The 9,704-nt window shown below is 40.8% G+C and overlaps 1 long non-coding RNA gene across 3 annotated transcripts in view; it reads left to right on the top strand.

The window, feature by feature from the left end:
- The window catches only part of LOC108514572 (uncharacterized), an 84,368-nt gene that overhangs the window by 73,683 nt on the left and 981 nt on the right, over positions 1–9,704 (top strand). For all 3 annotated transcript variants that reach the window (XR_001881246.1, XR_001881247.1, XR_001881248.1), the window contains one exon: positions 5,606–5,719. This is a non-coding gene — a long non-coding RNA (uncharacterized LOC108514572). The remainder of the gene's footprint in view (positions 1–5,605; positions 5,720–9,704) is intronic.

Raw genomic sequence — 9,704 nt, 5'->3', positions numbered from 1 at the left:
TTCCTGCATAAATGCCAGGTTTATATGGCTTTAGTGCTGAGTTCTTACAAATAGTTCAAGAACAAATAATACCCGGATTTACACAAACTATTCCAGAGAATTAAAAAGAAAGGACACGTCTGCACTCACTTTTTAAGGCTGGCAAAACATTGATACCAAAATATGACATTACAAGTAAGGAAATTTATAGTCTAGAATCTCTCTTGAACATAGATGTAAAAATCCTAACAAAATATCGATAAATTGGCAGGGTGTAGTGGCTCATGCCTGTAATCCCAGTACTTTGGGAAGTCAAAAGTGAGAGGATTGCTTGAGCCCATGAGTTTGAGACCAGCCTGAGCAACATAGTGAGATCCTGTCTCTAAAAATGTGATTACATTAGCTGTGTGTGGTGGCATGCCTCTGTAGGCCTAGCTACTCAGGAGGCTGACGTGGGAGGATCAGTTGAGCCCAGGAGTATGAGGTTATAGTGAGTTATGATCATACCACTGCACTCCAGTCTGGGTGACAGAGCAAGACCCTGCCTCTAAAAACAAAACCAAAAAAATCAATAAATGGGACTCCAGGAATGTCAAAAATACATAATATACCATAACAAAGAAAGATGTACTCCAGGAATAAAAGGTTGATTTAACATTTAAAAATTCTGTCATTAGAATTCACCACGTTAACAGCATAATATTGAAAGAAGGGGCACAATAAGATCATCTTAATAGGTGAAGAAAACATATTTGATAAAGGTGAACATGCATTGATGATTTTAGAAAAAAAATGCACAGCAAGGAGAAATTGAATAAAACATCCTTAATCTCAAAGGGTTATCTAGTAATAAAACCCCGTAGCTGTGTCATTATCAGTGGTTAACGTTTTCTCCCCAAAGTCAAGAAAAGATGGGGATCTCTACTACCACTACTGTTATTCATCATTATGCTATAGGCCTAAGACAGTTCTATAAGGCAAGAAAGAGAAATAAAAGGTATAAAGATTGAAAACAAAAAGTAAAACTATTTTCATTTATGTATTACATGATTGTGAAGACAGAAAATCTGAAACTATACAGACTATTAGAATTAATTTAGCAAGCTCTCTGGATACAAAGTCAACACATGAAAACCAAGCATATTTCTATGTACTATCAAGAAATGATCCGAAAATGAAATATTTTAAAATGTAATTTATAGTAACATTAAAAATCAAATATTTAGTAAAAAATTTAAGAAGAGTTCCACAAGGCTAATAGTGAAAACTACAAAATACTGCTGAGAGAAATTAAAAGTGACCTAAATAAATAAAGAACTATATCATGTGCATGCATCAAATGACTGAAAATTGATAAGATGGCAATTTCCCCCAATTTGATAAGTAGATTCAATGCAAACCCAATCTATAAAAACCCATGTAAAATATTTGGTCAACATCAACAGGATAAATCTTAAATTTATATGGAAATGTAAAGAACCTAAAATAGCCAAGAATAATCTTTAAGAAGAATAAAGTCGAAAACTTTACTATCAGAGTTCGAGACCAAGTATAAAGTGGCAGCAATTAAGACAATGTGGTATTGGTGCAAAGATAGGCAAATAGGCCAGTGTAACAAAACGGAGTCCAGAAATACCCTCTACATATATATTCATTTAGTTTATAACAAAGGTGTTACTACAATTCAATGGGGGAAGTGATAGTGTTTTTATTAAATGGTGCTTCAACAACTGTATATCCATATGGGGAAGAAAATAAACTCTTAACTCACAACAAATCCAAAACTTAATTCAAGGTGGCTCATATACTCAAATGTGAAATATGAAACAATAAAGCTTTAGAAGAAAACAGAATAATTTCACAACTTTGGGGTAGACAATGATTTCTTAAACATGACAGAAAAAGCACTAACCTTAAGAGACAAAATTGATAAATTTGACTTCATTAAAATTGAGAACCTCTGTTATCAAAATACATTAGCAGGAAACTGAAGAGGCAATTACAAAGTAGGAGAATATATTTGCAATACTTACGTCTGATAAAGGATTATATACATAAATAACTCTACAGATCAATAAGAAAGCTTTTTAAATGGGCAAAACACTTGAACAGGCACTTTTCAGAAAAGAAAGCTAAACAAACGTCTACCTTATGATGCAGCAATTCTATTCCTCAGTATATACCCCCTAAAATAACATACCAAGTACAATTTATAAGAATATTTAAAGCAGCTTTATACTTAATGACCCAAACTTGGCAACAACCTGAACATCCACTAGCAGGTGAATGTATAAACAAATTGTTATTTATTTATACAATGGAATATAACACAACAATAAAAAAGAATAAACTACCACTGATATACAGAACACAGATAAATCTCCAAAATATTATGGTGAGCAAAAGAAGGGAGACATAAGAGTACAAACTATATGATTACATTTATGTGAAGCTCAGGACCCAGCACCTAACCTATGTGATAGAAGTAGAGTAGTTATCTCTGGGAAGTAGGGTATTGACTGGAAGTTATTACAAGAGAGCTTCCTTGGGGGCTAAAAAATGTTCTATATCTTGATACAATTGGTGGTTACAAAAGAGTATGCATTTGTAAAAATATATACATACTTAAGATTTATTTATTTCAACCAGGCACGGTGGCTAACGCCTGTAATCCCAGCACTTTGGGAGGCCTGGGCGGGCAGATCATGAGGTCAGGAGATCAAGACCATCCTGGCTAACACAGTGAAACCCCGTCTCTACTGAAAAAAATATACAAAAAGTCAGCCCAGCATGGTGGCGTGCACCTGTAGTCCCAGCTACTGGGAAGGTTGAGGCAGGAGAATGGCGTGAACCCAGGAGGCAGAGCTTGCAGTGAGCTGAGGATAGCACCACTGCACTCCAGCCTGGGCAACAGAGCAAGACTCCATCTAAAAAAAAAAATTATTTATTTTACTGTATGTGAATTAAACTCGAATTTTAAGAGTATAGACTGGCAGTTTACATACTTTTTTTTTTTTTCCCCAAGAGAGGGTGTCACTCTGTCACCCAGGCTGGAAGTACAGTGGCACGATCTCGGCTCACTGCAAGCTCCGCCTCCCGGGTTCATGCCATTCTCCTGCCTCAACCTTCCCAGTAGCTGGGATTACAGGCGCACGCCACCACGCCCTGCTAATTTTTTTTTTTTTTTTTTTTAGTAGAGACGGGGTTTCACCAAGTTAATGAGCATGGTCTCAATCTCCTGATCTGGTGATCCAGCCACCTCAGCCTCTCAAAGTGCTGGGATTACAGGTGTGAGTCACCGTGCCCAGCCTAGTTTACATGCTATTTGGCACGTTCCATGCACAGACTTTGTGCAGCATGCTCTTTGGTATCAGAATATTCAAAATGTAAACCTTCTTAATCCTGTCTGGGGACAAAATATAGCATAGTGGCTAAGAGTTTGGATCTAAGAGTCAATTATTCCTAACAAAAATTTGTTGAGCTCCTTATTATGTGTCAGGCTCTGTTCTGGGTAGTGTGGTAATAAGCAGCTAACACAACCAAGAGCCTGCCCTAACAGAGACCATAGTCTAGTAGGAGATACAGACAATGCAAATATAAATAATATAATAACGTTACAAAGAAAAATAAGGCAGGACAATTGGATGCACAGTGAGGTGTCTATTTCAGATAGATTAATGTAGCTTCTCTAAGATTACATTTGAGCAGAGACCTAAGTGATGTGAAGAAGCCGGTCATGAGAATCTTTAGTGGAAAACTAAACCCTAGGCCTTTAATTTTGCTATTCTGGAAACCCTGAGCAGGCTATTCAATTTCTCTGCATTTCTGTTTCACCATCCATAAAATGTTTATTATTTTATTTCCACATTGTATTAAGAATTAAGTGAGATATATGTAAAGTGCTAACAGTATCTGACATATCATAAGGACACAATACATAATGTTTGCTTAAATCATGGAATAAGGTGCAAACAGAATGCATCAATATTATAGGGTAGGGGCTTCTGTTTATTCTTTATTTATTTATTTATTTATTTATTTAGAGATGGAGTCTCACTATGTTGCCCAGGCTGCAGTGCAGTAGCACAAACTTGGCTCACTGCAACCTCCACCTCCTGGGTTCAAGCCATTCCCCTGCCTCAGCCTCCTGAGTAGCTGAGATTACAGGCACCTGCCACCACAGCCTGCTAATTTTTGTATTTTTAGTAGAGACAGTGTTTTACCATGTTGGCCAGAATGTTTTAGAACTCCTGACCTCACATGATCCTTGGCCTCCCAAAATGCTGAGATTACAGGCATGAGCCACCGTGCCCGGACACTTTTGCTTATTCTTCTGTATAAATAGTGTAAGTGTTCCATAAGCATTTGGGGTTCAGTGTATTTAATGTAATACCGGTTTTGCAATGCATCAGTTTCAATACACCTATGGCACAGAAAAGGACAAGAAAATGGGGAAGCTAAAGAGCAAGGACTGGCTAAGGAAAACTGAGTATTCTGAGGGATAGAATCAGATCATTACCCTAAACAGATGGCCCACTTTTCCAAGGTCAGGTCATATGATGCAGAATTGAGACAATCCCAATAACAAGCTAAATAATTGAATAGCTATAGTTTAATCTAAATCTGTTTGTACATTTTTCACACCTTTGTTCATTCTGTTTCCTCCACCTGAAATACTGTCCATTCCCAGCCCACCACCTGTGATTCCTAGAAGGCAATGTGCTTTCTCAAGCCTCTCTACTTCTGGTGGTTCTTTCTTAAATTGGAATTCACCTCCCAATCTCTATCCTGTCCTTGGGTGCAAGCCTCACCTGTTGTAAGGAAACCCTCCCCTCCCTATCTGTACAGCTAGGTTAGGTGTCCCTCATCTGGGCTTGCATTTCCCCAATATTTCTTGAATCATTGTTAAGTAAAAGAGCTTCATAAACATGCAAGTGTTTGGGAACATCCTCAGGATCCTTGTCCTCCATTCTATACGTAAAGCACCATCTGGTGGTGAAAGAAGATGACTATACTTCTAGGTCACCAAGATGTGTTTTCTGTTCTCTGAGCTTTCAGAGAACTTTTAAAATCACTTTAGAGGGAAAAAGCCACGCTGACTTGCATAGAGATGTACCTATTGCCAAAGAACAATTTTTCTCGACTGAATGTTTCCTGCTTTCTTGCTCACTTCCATTTTCTTCCACCCTCCTCCGTTTCCTTCCATCCTTATTTCTCAATTCCTTTCTCCTACATTTCAGTTGGCCCATTGAAAACACAGTTCTGGCCAGGCGCAGTGGCTCACACCTGTAATCCCAGGACTTTGGGAGGCTGAGGGTGGGTGGATCACTTGAGATCAGAAGTTCGAGACCAGCCCAGCCAGCATGATGAAACCCTGTCTCTACTAAAAATACAAAAATTAGCCTGGCATGGTGGCGTGTGCCTGTAGTCCCAGCTACTTGGGAGGCTGAGGCAGGAGAATGGCTTGAACCCAGGAGGCGGAGGTTGCGGTGAACCGAGATCGTGCCATTGCACTCCAGCCTGGGTGACAGAGCTAGACTCTGTCTCAAAAGAAAAAAGTTCTGGTTGGCATTTGTTCTGTTTTGGCTGCCCTAAGAGCCTCCATATTTCCTTTTGGAATTCACAGATCTACACTGTGTGTAATCTTAGTGGGGCTGCCATTCCTGGTGACTACATTTCATTACCAAAGCCGAAGGAAACAGATCCTTGCCCTCCTTGGCTCTGCAGGACCGGGGACCAGGTATGTGACCCAGTATCAGTCATCAGATGCTCTTTCTGGGGCTCAGACTGTTGAGCTGTTGACAGGCAGACAGCAGGAAAATGTGGAAGTTATTCCCACAGGGATGGTATACACTTTTCACTATCTTGCTTTAAGAAAATTGCCTGGGTTCCTAATGGCCAATCCCCCAGATTACCTCTTGATTCCTGCCCATTTCCAGGTCTGATTGTCCTAGCTCCCATCACTCTGAGTGCCTCAACAGTCTTCCAATAATTTCCTTCTGCTTAATATCTGTGGACTTGTCTCCTTACAAGTTTATAAAACAACTAAATATCCAACTAGTGTGGTGGCATAAAAGGGGACTATCCACTGTTCCACCCCATTATCAGAGGATTAAACTTGAGGATTAAAGAGAAACATTTAAATCCTAGCTTTAGTTAACCAGGTTGCTTAAGTAGAGCCATGTGCCGTTAATGTGAGTCCTTTGAAATGAAAACCAGAAAAAGAAAGGGACAAATGTCAATAGGAAGATTAGATGCTTCTAATGTAGATTAGATTGCATAGTGATGGAATGAAAATTAATTCTCAATTAATCCTCATAATGGCACATTGATTTGTGGTACTTTAGGGGGAAACCAGCTGCAGCTGGAAAGCACTCAGTGCACTCCCCCTCTTCTTCTGTCTCTACAGAATCTCTCTCCCTGCAGAGACAAATGGAGACAAAAAAGCAGAAAGAACACATGTGTACATCCAGTGGGTATATTAAGCAAGAAAATCTATGAAAGGCAAAAGAAACTAGGGGCTGAAACTTTATTCTGAGGGCTAAAGGGTGGCTTGTCTAAAAGAAACGGAGAATTGCTCCTGAGATAGCCTGTCATCTGATGGCTTATGAGGTGAGGTCCTGCCCTCCTCTTGCTTAGAGGTGGGAGAGACCAGACCAAAAGCTGAATGCCTGATCTCCGCCTATGGACTCCAAGTGACTCAGGAATGTTCACTTGACTCTTTAGTGAAGAACAGCTTGAAGCTCTATAAAGGTCTAGTTTGTACACAGACACAATAACCTCTTTGGATCAGGGAAGCAGAACCCCATTCCATGTGGCTGCTGACTGCCCTCCCCCTCACTGTGGCTCACTATAGAGAAGAAGTATCAGTAGCTGGAGAGATTGTAAGGCTGATTCCCTTTCTGACTCCCCGGGCTATCCCTTTCTCAGAAACATAGATACACTGTCAACGAAAGAGTTGACACTAGAAAATAAGTAGCGCATACCCAAGGGCATACTCAGTCACCGTGTCAGAGGTGTTTGAACCAGAGCGACTCCATTTTGAGTGAGGGCTAGGAAAATAAGACTGGGACTTGCTGGGCTGCATTCTCAGAAAATTAGGCATTCCTAGCCTCGAAATGTTTATGGTTAAAGGAACAAATTAATAATGTTTCCTAAACAGACCCAGACTTGGGAATGTCTAGCTACCCAGATAACTGGAGAACAAAGGCATTCCTGATTTTGCTTTAAAGATAATAATATCAATTCTTGCAAAATATAGTAATTAAGCAAATTAATCCTTTATCACAAACCCTTGTAGTGGAGCACATCTCCCCATATATACAAGCATTGTACCTAGAGCGGACACATTCCTCCTCTTACTTTCAGGAACGTCCTACTCTGTCAGTGGAGTAGCTGCTTTTTCACCACTTTATTTTTTTAATAAACTTGCTTTCACTTTGCACTGCGAACTTGCCCTGAATTCTTTCTTGCTTGATATCAAAGAACCCTCTCTTAGGGTCTGGATTGGGACCCCTTTCCTGTAACAACTGGTCCTCACTTCAATGCTTTGTTGGACTGCTTTTGTTATTTGAGGCTTGAAGGTGTTGACCAAAAAAAAGCCAAACTCTGTAAATTATTTGAAGTGGTTTATTCTAAGCCAAATATGAGTGTCATGGCCTGTGACACAGCCTCAGGAGGTCCTGAAAACATGTGCCCAAGGTAGTTAGATTATAGCTTGGTTTTATACATTTTAGAGAGACAGAAGTTATAGGCAAAGACAATAATCAATACATGTAAAGTATAAAAGGCAGGATATCTCAAAGCAGGGAGAGGGGGATGTAGGCATGCTACCGGGGGTCCTTGCTCACAGAGCTCCCAAGATGGTGGCCAGCCGCTTCCAAGATGGTGGCAAACCTCATGTTCTCTGACCTGGGGTTCTTGGTCTCAGGGATTCAAGGAATGGAATCTTGGGCCATGTGGTGAGTGTTATAGCTCTATTAGAAGCCGTCACGGAAGAGAACTGTGGAACCCAGTGACTAGTGTTCAGCTGGATTAGGAAGAACCTGGGCACTTAGCCGTGCAAGAACAATGGCAAGTCTTTAGCCTGATCAGGAGCAGCAATGGGCGACTTGCTGGATCAGGAGCACAGCGGACACCCTGCCGGATCCAGAGGGATGGAAGTCAGCAGCGAGTCTGTGATGGTGGCAGACAGCAGTGGTGGACAGCGAGCGAAAGCTCGGCTCGAGCCGTAACAAACACGGACCAGAAGAGTGCAGTTGCAAGATTTAATAGAGTGAAATAGACTGGAAACAGAGTTCCCATACAAAGGGAGGGGACCCAAAGAGGGTAGCCCTTGCTGGCTGGAATGCCTGGGTTTATATCCCGATTCTTGTCCCTCCCGCTGTGCTCTCTCAGGCAATAGATGATTGGCTATTTCTTTACCTCCTGTTTTTGCCTAACTAGCATTTTAGTGAGCTCTCTTTACTATCTGACTGGTCGGGTGTGAGCTAACTTGCAAACCCTAAGTGTTTAAAGGTGGAAGCAGTCACCTTCCCAGATAGGCTTAGGGATTCTTAGTCGGCCTAAGAAATCCAGCTAGTCCTGTCTCTCAGGTGGAGGGGTGCTTCCAGATCATAGTTGCATTCAAAGATTTTCTGATTGACAGTTGGTTAAAAGGATTAAGCTTTGCTTGAGAAATGGAAGTCGACATAAAGAAATGCTTAAGATAAGGGGGGTTGTGGAAGCCAAGGTTCTTTTTATTTATTTATTATGGTTTTTTTGAGACAAGTCTTACTCTGTTGCCCAAGCTGGAGTGCAGTGGTGCAATCTTGGCTCCCTGCAACCTCCACCTCCCAGGTTCAAGCAAATCTTCTGCCTCAACCTTCCAAGTAGCAAGGACTATAGGCACACACCACCATGCCTGGCTAATTTTTGTATTTTTTAGTAGAGACAGGGTTTCACTATGTTGGCCAGGCTGGTCTTGAGCTCCTGACCTCGTGATCCACCTGCTTTGGCCTCCCAAAGTGCTGGGATTATAAGCATGAGCTACCTTACCATGTGGAAGCCGAGGTTCTTGTTATGTAGATGAAGCCTCTAAGTAACAGGCTTCTGGGAGAATAGATAATAAATGTCTATCAGACCTTAAAAGGTACTAAATCTCTCCTGGATTAGGACAAGACTTGTAAAGAGAAGGAGATTCTCTAAAGAATGCAAATTTCCCCCACAGGAGACAGCTTTGTAGGGCCATTCCAAAATATGTCAAAGAAATATATTTTGGAATAAAATACTTTGATTTCCTTTAGGGCCACTGTCATGTGATGTTATACCAGAGAGTCAGGCTGGAGTTGGGTATCTTATTACTAACAACAGTCTGTTTTATCAGTCTTATGATTTCTATTTTAATGTTAATGCTTGTCAGTTGTGCCTAAACTCCAAAGGGAAGAGGGCATAACAAAGCATGTCTGACCTCAACCTCCACTTCCCATCATGGCCTTAACAAGTTTTTTACTTGGGATCCCCTTGGCCAAAAGGCGTCCATTCAGTAAGCTGAGTGGCTTGGAATTTTATTCTTGGTTTACAAGGGTATTGTTACAGGAAAGCGGTCTGGATCCAGACCCCAAGGAGGGTTCTTGGATCTCCCACAAGAAATAATTCAAGGCGAGCCCCATAAAGTGAAAGCAAGTTTATGAGGAAAGTAAAGAAATAAAAGAATGGCTACTCCACAAACAGAGCATGCTGGTTGC

Source organism: Rhinopithecus bieti, unplaced genomic scaffold (genome assembly GCF_001698545.2).
Source record: "Rhinopithecus bieti isolate Rb0 unplaced genomic scaffold, ASM169854v2 scaffold_30846, whole genome shotgun sequence".
NCBI classification, from domain to species: Eukaryota; Metazoa; Chordata; class Mammalia; order Primates; family Cercopithecidae; genus Rhinopithecus; species Rhinopithecus bieti.
The sequence above is the reverse complement of the archived record's forward strand: the minus strand, read 5'-3'. Positions and strand labels throughout refer to the sequence as shown.